We start from the raw sequence: 14568 nt of genomic DNA, 5'->3' as shown, positions 1-14568 counted from the left end.
TGCGCCAACGAGGCACTTTTGAACATTGAGCGTAAAGAAAAAATATCGATAACGACCTTCAGATTTTGACAGTGACGTTGTAAGCACCGTGCCAAAATGTATGGTCTGAAAGTCCACAACACCTGAGAAAAAAAATATGATTTCATTCTAAAGTAAAACAATTTGATATCGACCTTAAGATGTGGTTTCCACCGTGACAAAAGTATGTATTGTCTGAAAGTCCAAAACCACTGAGAATTAATTTTCACCTTCAGACAACACTGTCTTTTTATAACCTTTGCTACCCCGTGTGAGGATCGAACTCACGACCTTCAGATTATGAGACTGACGCGCTGCATGCTGCGCCAACGAGGCACATTTAAACGTTAAGTGTAAAGAAAAAATATCGATAACGACCTTCAGATTTTGACAGTAACGTTGTAAGCACCGTGCCAAAATGTATGGTCTGAAAGTCCACATCACCTGAGAAAAAAACAATGATTTCATTCTAAAGTAAAAAATATAGATATCGACCTTAAGATGTGGTATCCACTGTGACAAAAGTATATATTGTCTGGAAGTCCAAAACCACTGAGAATTAATTTTCACTTCATCTTCAGACAACACTTTCTTATTAAAAGCTTTGCTGCCCTGTGTGAGGATCGAACTCACGACCTTCAGATTATGAGACTGACGCGCTACCTACTGCGCTAACGAGGCACATCTAATCAACAAATCGAAAGAAAAAATTATCAATACCGACCTTCACTTTTTGACAGTGACGTTGTAAGCACCGTGCCAAAATGTATGGTCTGAAAAACCACAACACCTGAGAAAAAAACAATGATTTCATTCTAAAGTAAAACAATTTGATATCGACCTTAAGATGTGGTTTCCACCGTGACAAAAGTATGTATTGTCTGAAAGTCCAAAACCACTGAGAATTAATTTTCACCTTCAGACAACACTGTCTTTTTATAAGGTTTGCTGCCCCGTGTGAGGATCGATCTCACAACCTTCAGCTTATGAGACTGACGCGCTACCTACTTCGCTAACGAAGCACATTTAATCAACAAATCGAAAGAAAAAATTAGCGATACCGACCTTCACTTTTTGACAGTGACGTTGTACGCACCGTGCCAAAATGTATGGTCTGAAAGTCCACAATACCTGAGAAAAAAACTATGATTTCATTCTAAAGTAAAAAATATAGATATCGACCTTAAGATGTGGTATCCACCGTGACAAAAGTATGTATTGTCTGAAAGTCCAAAACATCTGAGAATTAATTTTCACTTCATCTTCAGAGAACACTTTCTTTTTAAATCTTTGCTGCCCCATGTGAGGATCGAACACGCGAGCTTCAGATTATGAGACTGACGCGCTACCTACTGCGCTAACGAAGCACATTTAATAAACAAGTCGAAAGAAAAAAATATCGATACCGACCTTCACTTTTTGACAGTGACGTTGTAAGCACCGTGCCAAAATGTATGGTCTGAAAAACCACAACACCTGAGAAAAAAACAATGATTTCATTCTAAAGTAAAACAATTTGATATCGACCTTAAGATGTGGTTTCCACCGTGACAAAAGTATGTATTGTGTGAAAGTCCAAAACCACTGAGAATTAATTTTCACATTCAGACAACACTCACTTTTTATAAGCTTTGCTGCCCCGTGTGAGGATCGAAAACATGACCTTCAGATTATGAGACTGACGCGGTGCCTGCTGCGCCAACGAGGCACTTTTAATAATTAAGCGTAAAGAAAAAATATCGATAACGACCTTCAGATTTTGACAGTGACGTTGTAAGCACCGTGCCAAAATGTATGGTCTGAAAGTCCACATCACATGAGAAAAAAACAATGATTTCATTCTAAAGGATAAAATATAGATATGGATACCGACCTTCAGATTTTGACAGTGACGTTGTAAGCATCGTGACAAAAGTATGTATCGTCTGAACGTCCAATACCACTGAGAATTAATTTTCACTTCATCTTCAGACAACACTTTCTAATTAAAAGCTTTGCTGCCCCGTGTGAGGATCGAACTCACGACCTTCAGATTATGAGACTGACGCGGTACCTACTGCGCTAACGAGGCACACCTAATCAACAAATCGAAAGAAAAAATTATCAATACCGACCTTCACTTTTTGACAGTGACGTTGTAAGCACCGTGCCAAAATGTTAGGTCTGAAAAACCACAACACCTGAGAAAAAAACTATGATTTCATTCTAAAGTAAAACAATTTGATATCGACCTTAAGATGTGGTTTCCACCGTGACAAAAGTATGTATTGTCTGAATGTCCAAAACCACTGAGAATTAATTTTCACCTTCAGACAACACTGTCATTTTATAAGGTTTGCTGCCTCGTGTGAGGATCGAACTCACAACCTTCAGCTTATGAGACTGGCGCGCTACCTACCTCGCTAACGAAGCACATTTAATCAACAAATCGAAAGAAAGAATTAGCGATACCGACCTTCACTTTTTGACAGTGACGTTGTAAGCACCGTGCCAAAATGTATGGTCTGAAAGTCCACAATACCTGAGAAAAAAACTATGATTTCATTCTAAAGTAAAAAATATAGATATATACCTTAAGATGTGGTATCCACCGTGACAAAAGTATGTATTGTCTGGAAGTCCAAAACCACTGAGAATTAATTTTCACTTCATCTTCAGACAACACTTTCTTATTAACAGCATTGCTGCCCCGTGTGAGGATCGAACTCACGACCTTCAGATTATGAGACTGAGGCGCTACCTACTGTGCTAACGAGGCACATCTAATCAACAATTCGAAAGAAAAAATTATCAATACCGACCTTCACTTTTTGACAGTGACGTTGTAAGCACCGTGCCAAAAGGTATGGTCTGAAAAACCACAACACCTGAGAAAAAAACAATGATTTCATTCTAAAGTAAAACAATTTGATATCGACCTTAAGATGTGGTTTCCACCGTGACAAAAGTATGTATTGTCTGAAAGTCCAAAACCAGTGAGAATTAATTTTCGCCTTCAGACAACACTGTCTTTCTATAAGCTTTGCTGCCCCGTGTGAGGATCGAACTCACGACCTTCAGATTATGAGACTGACGCACTGCCTGCTGCGCCAACGAGGCACTTTTGTACATTGAGCGTAAAGAAAAAATATCGATAACGACCTTCAGATTTTGACAGTGACGTTGTAAGCACCGTGCCAAAATGTATGGTCTGAAAGTCCACATCACCTGAGAAAAAAACAATGATTTCATTCTAAAGTAAAAAATATAGATATGGATTCCGACCTTCAGATTTTGACAGTGACGTTGTAAGCACCGTGACAAAAGTATGTATCGTCTGAACGTCCAATACCACTGAGAATTAATTTTCACTTCATCTTCAGAAAACACTGTTTTTTTAAAAGCTTTGCTGCCCCGTGTGAGGATCGAACTCACGACCTTCAGATTATGAGACTGACGCCCTGCCTGCTGCGCCAACGAGGCACTTTTAAACATTAAGCGTAAAGAAAAAATATCGATAACGACTTTCACTTTTTGACAGTGACGTTGTAAGCACCGTGCCAAAATGTATGGTCTGAAAAACCACAACACCTGAGAAAAAAACAATGATTTCATTCTAAAGTAAAAAATATAGATATCGACCTTAAGATGTGGTATCCACTGTGACAAAAGTATGTATTGTCTGGAAGTCCAAAACCACTGAGAATTAATTTTCACTTCATCTTCAGACAACACTTTCTTATTAACAGCATTGCTGCCCCGTGTGAGGATCGAACTCACGACCTTCAGATTATGAGACTGAGGCGCTACCTACTGCGCTAACGAGGCACATCTAATCAACAATTCGAAAGAGAAAATTATCAATACCGACCTTCACTTTTTGACAGTGACGTTGTAAGCACCGTGCCAAAATGTATGGTCTGAAAAACCACAACACCTGAGAAAAAAACAATGATTTCATTCTAAAGTAAAACAATTTGATATCGACCTTAAGATGTGGTTTCCACCGTGACAAAAGTATGTATTGTCTGAAAGTCCAAAACCACTGAGAATTAATTTTCACCTTCAGACAACACTGTCTTTTTATAAGGTTTGCTGCCCCGTGTGAGGATCGATCTCACAACCTTCAGCTTATGAGACTGACGCGCTACCTACTTCGCTAACGAAGCACATTTAATCAACAAATCGAAAGAAAAAATTAGCGATACCGACCTTCACTTTTTGACAGTGACGTTGTACGCACCGTGCCAAAATGTATGGTCTGAAAGTCCACAATACCTGAAAAAAAACTATGATTTCATTCTAAAGTAAAAAATATAGATATCGACCTTAAGATGTGGTATCCACCGTGACAAAAGTATGTATTGTCTGAAAGTCCAAAACATCTGAGAATTAATTTTCACTTCATCTTCAGAGAACACTTTCTTTTTAAATCTTTGCTGCCCCATGTGAGGATCGAACACGCGAGCTTCAGATTATGAGACTGACGCGCTACCTACTGCGCTAACGAAGCACATTTAATAAACAAGTCGAAAGAAAAAAATATCGATACCGACCTTCACTTTTTGACAGTGACGTTGTAAGCACCGTGCCAAAATGTATGGTCTGAAAAACCACAACACCTGAGAAAAAAACAATGATTTCATTCTAAAGTAAAACAATTTGATATCGACCTTAAGATGTGGTTTCCACCGTGACAAAAGTATGTATTGTGTGAAAGTCCAAAACCACTGAGAATTAATTTTCACATTCAGACAACACTCTCTTTTTATAAGCTTTGCTGCCCCGTGTGAGGATCGAAAACATGACCTTCAGATTATGAGACTGACGCGGTGCCTGCTGCGCCAACGAGGCACTTTTAATAATTAAGCGTAAAGAAAAAATATCGATAACGACCTTCAGATTTTGACAGTGACGTTGTAAGCACCGTGCCAAAATGTATGGTCTGAAAGTCCACATCACATGAGAAAAAAACAATGATTTCATTCTAAAGGATAAAATATAGATATGGATACCGACCTTCAGATTTTGACAGTGACGTTGTAAGCATCGTGACAAAAGTATGTATCGTCTGAACGTCCAATACCACTGAGAATTAATTTTCACTTCATCTTCAGACAACACTTTCTTATTAAAAGCTTTGCTGCCCCGTGTGAGGATCGAACTCACGACCTTCAGATTATGAGACTGACGCGGTACCTACTGCGCTAACGAGGCACACCTAATCAACAAATCGAAAGAAAAAATTATCAATACCGACCTTCACTTTTTGACAGTGACGTTGTAAGCACCGTGCCAAAATGTATGGTCTGAAAAACCACAACACCTGAGAAAAAAACAATGATTTCATTCTAAAGTAAAACAATTTGATATCGACCTTAAGATGTGGTTTCCACCGTGACAAAAGTATGTATTGTCTGAATGTCCAAAACCACTGAGAATTAATTTTCACCTTTACACAACACTGTCTTTTTATAAGGTTTGCTGCCTCGTGTGAGGATCGAACTCACAACCTTCAGCTTATGAGACTGGCGCGCTACCTACCTTGCTAACGAAGGACATTTAATCAACAAATCGAAAGAAAAAATTTGCGATACCGACCTTCACTTTTTGACAGTGACGTTGTAAGCACCGTGCCAAAATGTATGGTCTGAAAGTCCACAATACCTGAGAAAAAAACTATGATTTCATTCTAAAGTAAAAAATATAGATATATACCTTAAGATGTGGTATCCACCGTGACAAAAGTATGTATTGTCTGGAAGTCCAAAACCACTGAGAATTAATTTTCACTTCATCTTCAGACAACACTTTCTTATTAACAGCATTGCTGCCCCGTGTGAGGATCGAACTCACGACCTTCAGATTATGAGACTGAGGCGCTACGTACTGTGCTAACGAGGCACATCTAATCAACAATTCGAAAGAAAAAATTATCAATACCGACCTTCACTTTTTGACAGTGACGTTGTAAGCACCGTGCCAAAAGGTATGGTCTGAAAAACCACAACACCTGAGAAAAAAACAATGATTTAATTCTAAAGTAAAACAATTTGATATCGACCTTAAGATGTGGTTTCCACCGTGACAAAAGTATGTATTGTCTGAAAGTCCAAAACCAGTGAGAATTAATTTTCACCTTCAGACAACACTGTCTTTCTATAAGCTTTGCTGCCCCGTGTAAGGATCGAACTCACGACCTTCAGATTATGAGACTGACGCACTGCCTGCTGCGCCAACGAGGCACTTTTGAACATTGAGCGTAAAGAAAAAATATCGATAACGACCTTCAGATTTTGACAGTGACGTTGTAAGCACCGTGCCAAAATGTATGGTCTGAAAGTCCACAACACCTGAGAAAAAAAATATGATTTCATTCTAAAGTAAAACAATTTGATATCGACCTTAAGATGTGGTTTCCACCGTGACAAAAGTATGTATTGTCTGAAAGTCCAAAACCACTGAGAATTTATTTTCACCATCAGACAACAGTCTTTTTATAAGCTTTGCTGCCCCGTGTGAGAATCGAACTCACAACCTTCAAATTACGAGACTGACGCGCTGCCTGCTGCACCACCGAGGCACATTAAATCTTTAAGTGTAAAGAAAAAATATCGATAACGACCTTCAGATTTTGACGCTGACGTTGTAAGCACCGTGCCAAAATGTATGGTCTGAAAGTCCACAACACCTGAGAAAAAAACTATGATTTCATTCGAAAGTAAGAAATATAGATATCGACCTTAAGATGTGGTATCCACCGAAACAAAAGTATGTATTGTCTGAAAGTCCAAAACATCTGAGAATTAATTGTCACTTATTCTTCAGACAACACTTTCTTTTTAAAATCTTTGCTGCCCCGTGTGAGGATCTAACTCACGACCTTCAGATTATGAGACTGAGGCGCTACCTACTGCGCTAACGAGGCACATCTAATCAACAATTCGAAAGAGAAAATTATCAATACCGACCTTCACTTTTTGACAGTGACGTTGTAAGCACCGTGCCAAAATGTATGGTCTGAAAAACCACAACACCTGAGAAAAAAACAATGATTTCATTCTAAAGTAAAACAATTTGATATCGACCTTAAGATGTGGTTTCCACCGTGACAAAAGTATGTATTGTCTGAAAGTCCAAAACCACTGAGAATTAATTGTCACCTTCAGACAACACTGTCTTTTTATAAGCTTTGCTGCCCCGTGTGAGGATCGAACTCACGACCTTCAGATTATGAGACTGACGCGCTGCCTGCTGCGCCAACGAGGCACTTCTAAACATTAAGCGTAAAGAAAAAATATCAATAACGACCTTCAGATTTTGACAGTGACGTTGTAAGTACCGTGCCAAAATGTATGGTCTGAAAAACCACAACACCTGAGAAAAAAAATGATTTCATTCTAAAGTAAAACAATTTGATATCGACCATAAGATGTGGTTTCCACCGTGACAAAAGTATGTATTGTCTGAAAGTCCAAAACCACTGAAAATTAAATTTCACTTCATCTTCAGACAACACTGTCTTTTTAAAGTCTTTGCTGCCCCGTGTGAGGATCAAACTCACGACCTTCAGATTATGAGACTGACGCGCTGCCTGCTGCGCCAAAGATGCACATTTAAACATTAAGCGTAAAGAAAAAATATTGATACCTACCTTCAGATTTTGACAGACGTTGTAAGCACCGGGCCAAAATGTATGGTCTGAAAGTCCACAACACCTGAGAAAAAAACTCTGATTTCATTCTAAAGTAAAAAATATAGATATCGACCTTAAGACGTGGTATCCACTGTGACAAAAGTATGTATTGTCTGAAAGTCCAAAACCACTGAGAATTCATTTTCACTTCATCTTCAGACAACACTGTCTTTTTAAAAGCTTTGCTGCCCCGTGTGAGGATCGAACTCACGACCTTCAGATTATGAGACTGACGCGCTACCTACTGCGCTAACGAGGCACAGTTCATCAACAAATCGAAAGAAGATATTATCGATACCGACCTTCACTTTTTGACAGTGACGTTGTAAGCACCGTGCCAAAATGTATGGTCTGAAAAACCACAACACCTGAGAAAAAAACTATGATTTCATTCTAAAGTAAAAAATATTGATATCGACCTTAAGATGTGGTATCCACCGTGACAAAAGTATGTATTGTCTGAAAGTCCAAAACCACTGAGAATTAATTTTCACTTCATCTTCAGACAACACTGTCTTTTTAAAAGCTTTGCTGCCCCGTTTGAAGATCGAACTCACGAACTTCAGATTATGAGACTGACGCGCTACCTACTGCGGTAACGAGGTACATTTAATCCACAAATCGAAAGAAAAAATTATCGATACCGACCTTCAATTTTTGACAGTGACGTTTTAAGCACCGTGTCAAAATGTGTGGTCTGAAAAACCACAACACCTGAGAAAAAAACAATGATTTCATTCTAAAGTAAAACAATTTGATATCGACCTTAAGATGTGGTTTCCACCGTGACAAAAGTATGTATTGTCTGAATGTCCAAAACCACTGAGAATTAATTTTCACCTTCAGACAACACTGTCTTTTTATAAGGTTTGCTGCCTCGTGTGAGGATCGAACTCACAACCTTCAGCTTATGAGACTGGCGCGCTACCTACCTCGCTAACGAAGCACATTTAAACAACAAATCGAAAGAAAAAATTAGCGATATCGACCTTCACTTTTTGACAGTGACGTTGTAAGCACCGTGCCAAAATGTATGGTCTGAAAGTCCACAATACCTGAGAAAAAAAATTTGATTTCATTCTAAAGTAAAAAATATAGATATATACCTTAAGATGTGGTATCCACTGTGACAAAAGTATGTATTGTCTGGAAGTCCAAAACCACTGAGAATTAATTTTCACTTCATCTTCAGACAACACTTTCATATTAACAGCATTGCTGCCCCGTGTGAGGATCGAACTCAGGACCTTCAGATTATGAGACTGAGGCGCTACCTACTGTGCTAACAAGGCACATCTAATCAACAATTCGAAAGAAAAAATTATCAATACCGACCTTCACTTTTTGACAGTGACGTTGTAAGCACCGTGCCAAAAGGTATGGTCTGAAAAACCACAACACCTGAGAAAAAAACAATGATTTCATTCTAAAGTAAAACAATTTGATATCGACCTTAAGATGTGGTTTCCACCGTGACAAAAGTATGTATTGTCTGAAAGTCCAAAACCAGTGAGAATTAATTTTCACCTTCAGACAACACTGTCTTTCTATAAGCTTTGCTGCCCCGTGTGAGGATCGAACTCACGACCTTCAGATTATGAGACTGACGCACTGCCTGCTGCGCCAACGAGGCACTTTTAAACATTGAGCGTAAAGAAAAAATATCGATAACGACCTTCAGATTTTGACAGTGACGTTGTAAGCACCGTGCCAAAATGTATGGTCTGAAAGTCCACATCACCTGAGAAAAAAACAATGATTTCATTCTAAAGTAAAAAATATAGATATGGATTCCGACCTTCAGATCTTGACAGTGACGTTGTAAGCACCGTGACAAAAGTATGTATCGTCTGAACGTCCAATACCACTGAGAATTAATTTTCACTTCATCTTCAGAAAACACTGTTTTTTTAAAAGCTTTGCTGCCCCGTGTGAGGATCGAACTCACGACCTTCAGATTATGAGACTGACGCCCTGCCTGCTGCGCCAACGAGGCACTTTTAAACATTAAGCGTAAAGAAAAAATATCGATAACGACTTTCACTTTTTGACAGTGACGTTGTAAGCACTGTGCCAAAATGTATGGTCTGAAAAACCACAACACCTGAGAAAAAAACAATGATTTCATTCTAAAGTAAAAAATATAGATATCGACCTTAAGATGTGGTATCCACTGTGACAAAAGTATGTATTGTCTGGAAGTCCAAAACCACTGAGAATTAATTTTCACTTCATCTTCAGACAACACTTTCTTATTAACAGCATTGCTGCCCCGTGTGAGGATCGAACTCACGACCTTCAGATTATGAGACTGAGGCGCTACCTACTGCGCTAACGAGGCACATCTAATCAACAATTCGAAAGAGAAAATTATCAATACCGACCTTCACTTTTTGACAGTGACGTTGTAAGCACCGTGCCAAAATGTATGGTCTGAAAAACCACAACACCTGAGAAAAAAACAATGATTTCATTCTAAAGTAAAACAATTTGATATCGACCTTAAGATGTGGTTTCCACCATGACAAAAGTATGTATTGTCTGAAAGTCCAAAACCACTGAGAATTAATTTTCACCTTCAGACAACACTGTCTTTTTATAAGCTTTGCTGCCCCGTGTGAGGATCGAACTCACGACCTTCAGATTATGAGACTGACGCGCTGCCTGCTGCGCCAACGAGTCACTTCTAAACATTAAGCGTAAAGAAAAAATATCGATAACGACCTTCAGATTTTGACAGTGACGTTGTAAGCACCGTGCCAAAATGTATGGTCTGAAAGTCCACATCACCTGAGAAAAAAAATATGATTTCATTCTAAAGTAAAAAATATAGATATCGACCTTAAGATGTGGTATCCACTGTGACAAAAGTATGTATTGTCTGAAAGTCCAAAACAACTGAGAATTAATTTTCACTTCATCTTCAGACAACACTGTCTTTTTAAAAGCTTTGCTGCCCCGTGTGAGGATCGAACTCACGACCTTCAGATTATGAGACTGACGCGGTACCTACTGCGCTAACGAAGCACATTTAATCGACAAATCGAAAGAAAAAAATATCAATACCGACCTTCACTTTTTGACAGTGACGTTGTAAGCACCGTGCCAAAATGTATGGTCCGGAAAAGCACAACACCTGAGAAAAAAACAATGATTTCATTCTAAAGTAAAACAATTTGATATCGACCTTAAGATGTGGTTTCCACCGTGACAAAAGTATGTATTGTCTGAAAGTCCAAAACATCTGAGAATTAAATTTCACTTCATCTTCAGAGAACACTTTCTTTTTAAAATCTTTGCTGCCCCGTGTGAGGATCGAACTCGCGACCTTCACATTATGAGACTTACGCGCTACCTACTGCACTAACGAAGCACATTTATTCAACAAATCTAAAGAAAAAATTATCGATACCGACCTTCACTTTTTGACAGTGACGTTGTAAGCACCGTGCCAAACTGTATGGTCTGAAAAACCACAACACCTGAGAAAAAAACTATGATTTCATTCTAAAGTAAAACAATTTGATATCGACCTTAAGATGTGGTTTCCACCGTGACAAAAGTATGTACTGTCTGAAAGTCCAAAACGACTGAGAATTAATTTTCACCTTCAGAAAACACTGTCATTTTACAAGCTTTGCTGCCCCATGTGAGGATCGAACTCACGACCTTCAGATTATGAGACTGACGCAGTGCCTGCTGCGCCAACGAGGCACATTAATTCATTAAGTGTAAGAAAAAATATTGATACCGACCTTCACTTTTTGACAGTGACGTTGTAAGCACCGTGCCAAAATGTATGGTCTGAAAGGCCACAACACCTGAGAAAAAAACTATGATTTCATTCTAAAGTAAAAAATATAGATATCGACCTTAAGATGTGGTATCCACCGTGACAAAAATATGTATTGTCTGAAAGTCCAAAACATCTGAGAATTAATTGTCACTTCATCTTCAGACAAAACTTTATTTTTAAAATCTTTGCTGCCCCGTGTGAGGATCGAACTCACAACCTTCAGATTATAAGACTGATGCACTACCTACTGCGCTAACGAGTCACATTACATGAAGAAATCGAAATAAAAAATGATCGATACCGACCTTCAGATTTTGACAGTGACGTTGAAAGCACCGTGCCAAAATGTATGGTCTGAAAGTCCACAACACCTAAGAAATAAACAATGATTTCATTCTAAAGTAAAAAATATAGATATCGATACCGACCTTCAGATTTTACAGTGACGTTGTAAGCACCGTGACAAAAGTATGTATTGTCTGAAAGTCCAAAACCACTGAGAATTAATTTTCACCTTCAGACATCACTGTCTTTTTATAAGCTTTGCTGCCCCGTGTGAGGATCGAACTTACGACTTTCAAATTATGAGACTGACGGCATGCCTGCTGCACCAACGAGGCACATTAAAGCATTAAGTGTAAGAAAAAATATTGATACCGACCTTCACTTTTTGACAGTGACGTTGTAAGCACCGTGCCAAAATGTATGGTCTGAAAGTCCACAACACCTGAGAAAAAAACTATGATTTCATTCTAAAGTAAAAAATATAGATATCGACCTTAAGATGTGGTATCCACCGTGACAAAAGTATGTATTGTCTGAAAGTCCAAAACCAGTGAGAATTAATTTTCACTTCATCTTCGGACAACACTGTCTTTTTAAAACTTTGCTGCCCCGTGTGAGGATGGAACTCACGACCTTCAGATTATGAGACTGACGCGCTGCCTGCTGCGCCAACGAGGCACATTAAAGCATTAAGTGTAAGAAAAAATATTGATACCGACCTTCACTTTTTGACAGTGACTTTGTAAGCACAGTGCCAAAATGTATGGTCTGAAAGTCCACAACACCTGAGAAAAAAACTATGATTTCATTCTAAAGTAAAAAATATAGATATCGACCTTAAGATGTGGTATCCACCGTGACAAAAGTATGTATTGTCTGAAAGTCCAAAACCACTGAGAATTAATTTTCACTTCATCTTCGGACAACACTGTCTTTTTAAAACTTTGCTGCTCCGTGTGAGGATTGAACTCACGACCTTCAGACTATGAGACTGACGCGCTACCTACTGCGCTAACTAAGAACATTTAATCAACTAATCGAAAGAAAAAAATATCGATACCGACCTTCACTTTTTGACACTGACGTTGTAAGCACCGTGCCAAAATGTATGGTCTGAAAGTCCACAACACCTGAGAAAAAAAGTATGATTTCATTCTAAAGTAAAACAATTTGATATCGACCTTATGATGTGGTTTCCACCGTGACAAAAGTATGTACTGTCTGAAAGTCCAAAACCACTGAGAATTAATTTTCACCTTCAGACAACACTGTCATTTTATAAGCTTTGCTGCCCCATGTGAGGATCGAACTCACGACCTTCAGATTATGAGACTGACGCGCTACCTACTGCGCTAACTAAGAAGATTTAATCAACAAATCGAAATAAAAAATTATCGATACCGACCTTCACTTTTTGACAGTGACATGGTAAGCACCGTGCCAAAATGTTAGGTCTGAAAAACCACAACACCTGAGAAAAAAACTATGATTTCATTCTAAAGTAAAACAATTTGATATCGACCTTAAGACGTGGTTTCCACCGTGACAAAAGTATGTATTGTCTGTAAGTCCAAAACCACTGAGAATTAATTTTCACCATCAGACAACAGTCTTTTTAAAAGCTTTGCTGCCCCGTGTGAGGATCGAACTCACGACCTTTAGATTATGAGACTGACGCGCTGCCTGCTGCACCAACGAGGCACATTAAAGCATGAAGTGTAAGAAAAAATATCGATACCAGATTTCAGATTTTGACAGTGACGTTGTAAGCACCGTGCCAAAATGTATGGTCTGAAAGTCCACAACACCTAAGAAAAAAACAATGATTTCATTCTAAAGTAAAAAATATAGATATCGATACCGATCTTCAGATTTTGACAGTGACGTTGTAAGCACCGTGCCAAAATGTATGGTCTGAAAGTCCACAACACCTAAGAAATAAACAATGATTTAATTCTAAAGTAAAAAATATAGGTATCAATACCGACCTTAAGATTTTACAGTGACGTTGTAAGCACCGTGACAAAAGTATGTATCGTCTGAACGTCCAATAACACTGAGAATTAATTTTCACTTCATCTTCAGAAAACACTGTCTTTTTAAAAGCTTTGCTGCCCCGTGTGAGGATCGAACTCACGACCTTCAGATTATGAGACTGACGCGCTGCATGCTGCGCCAACGAGGCACTTTTAAACCTTAAGCGTAAAGAAAAAATATCGATAACGACCTTCAGATTTTGACAGTGACGTTGTAAGCACCGTGCCAAAATGTATGGTCTGAAAAACCACAACACCTGAGAAAAAAACAATGATTTCATTCTAAAGTAAAACAATTTGATATCGACCTTAAGATGTGGTTTCCACCGTGACAAAAGTATGTATTGTCTGAAAGTCCAAAAGCACTGAGAATTACTTTTCACCTTCAGACATCACTGTCTTTTTTTTAATAAGCTTTGCTGCCCCGTGTGAGGATCGAATTTACGACCTTCAAATTATGAGACTGACGCGCTGCCTGCTGCGCCAACGAGGCACATTAAAGCATTAAGTGTAAGAAAAAATATTGATACCGACCTTCACTTTTTGACAGTGATGTTGTAAGTACCGTGCCAAAATGTATGGTCTGAAAGTCCACAACACCTGAGAAAAAAAATATGATTTCATTCTAAAGTAAAAAATATAGATATCGACCTTAAGATGTGGTATCCACCGTGACAAAAGTATGTATTGTCTGAAAGTCCAAAACCACTGAGAATTAATTTTCACTTCATCTTCGGACAACACTGTCTTTTTAATAC

General features: G+C 38.5%; 10 non-coding genes across 10 annotated transcripts; all 10 read right to left on the bottom strand.

Annotated features, from left to right (window-relative positions):
• Positions 1-626: 626 nt before the first annotated feature.
• trnam-cau (transfer RNA methionine (anticodon CAU)) lies at positions 627-699 on the bottom strand. Its single transcript has one exon. It is a non-coding gene; the product is annotated as a tRNA-Met (tRNA).
• A 1317-nt stretch (positions 700-2016) lies between these two features.
• On the bottom strand, positions 2017-2089 carry trnam-cau (transfer RNA methionine (anticodon CAU)). The gene has a single exon. It is a non-coding gene; the product is annotated as a tRNA-Met (tRNA).
• A 614-nt stretch (positions 2090-2703) lies between these two features.
• trnam-cau (transfer RNA methionine (anticodon CAU)) lies at positions 2704-2776 on the bottom strand. The gene has a single exon. It is a non-coding gene; the product is annotated as a tRNA-Met (tRNA).
• A 976-nt stretch (positions 2777-3752) lies between these two features.
• trnam-cau (transfer RNA methionine (anticodon CAU)) lies at positions 3753-3825 on the bottom strand. The gene has a single exon. It is a non-coding gene; the product is annotated as a tRNA-Met (tRNA).
• Positions 3826-5141: 1316 nt separating this feature from the next.
• Positions 5142-5214, bottom strand: trnam-cau (transfer RNA methionine (anticodon CAU)). Its single transcript has one exon. It is a non-coding gene; the product is annotated as a tRNA-Met (tRNA).
• A 1293-nt stretch (positions 5215-6507) lies between these two features.
• trnat-cgu (transfer RNA threonine (anticodon CGU)) lies at positions 6508-6580 on the bottom strand. The gene has a single exon. It is a non-coding gene; the product is annotated as a tRNA-Thr (tRNA).
• A 613-nt stretch (positions 6581-7193) lies between these two features.
• Positions 7194-7266, bottom strand: trnam-cau (transfer RNA methionine (anticodon CAU)). Its single transcript has one exon. It is a non-coding gene; the product is annotated as a tRNA-Met (tRNA).
• A 613-nt stretch (positions 7267-7879) lies between these two features.
• trnam-cau (transfer RNA methionine (anticodon CAU)) lies at positions 7880-7952 on the bottom strand. The gene has a single exon. It is a non-coding gene; the product is annotated as a tRNA-Met (tRNA).
• A 2009-nt stretch (positions 7953-9961) lies between these two features.
• Positions 9962-10034, bottom strand: trnam-cau (transfer RNA methionine (anticodon CAU)). Its single transcript has one exon. It is a non-coding gene; the product is annotated as a tRNA-Met (tRNA).
• A 1644-nt stretch (positions 10035-11678) lies between these two features.
• On the bottom strand, positions 11679-11751 carry trnai-uau (transfer RNA isoleucine (anticodon UAU)). Its single transcript has one exon. It is a non-coding gene; the product is annotated as a tRNA-Ile (tRNA).
• Positions 11752-14568: the final 2817 nt, after the last annotated feature.

The sequence above is a fragment of the Salmo salar genome, chromosome 02, assembly GCF_965601325.2.
Source record: "Salmo salar chromosome 02, fSalSal1, whole genome shotgun sequence".
Lineage (NCBI taxonomy): Eukaryota > Metazoa > Chordata > Actinopteri > Salmoniformes > Salmonidae > Salmo > Salmo salar.
This window is presented reverse-complemented; position numbering and strand designations above follow the sequence as displayed.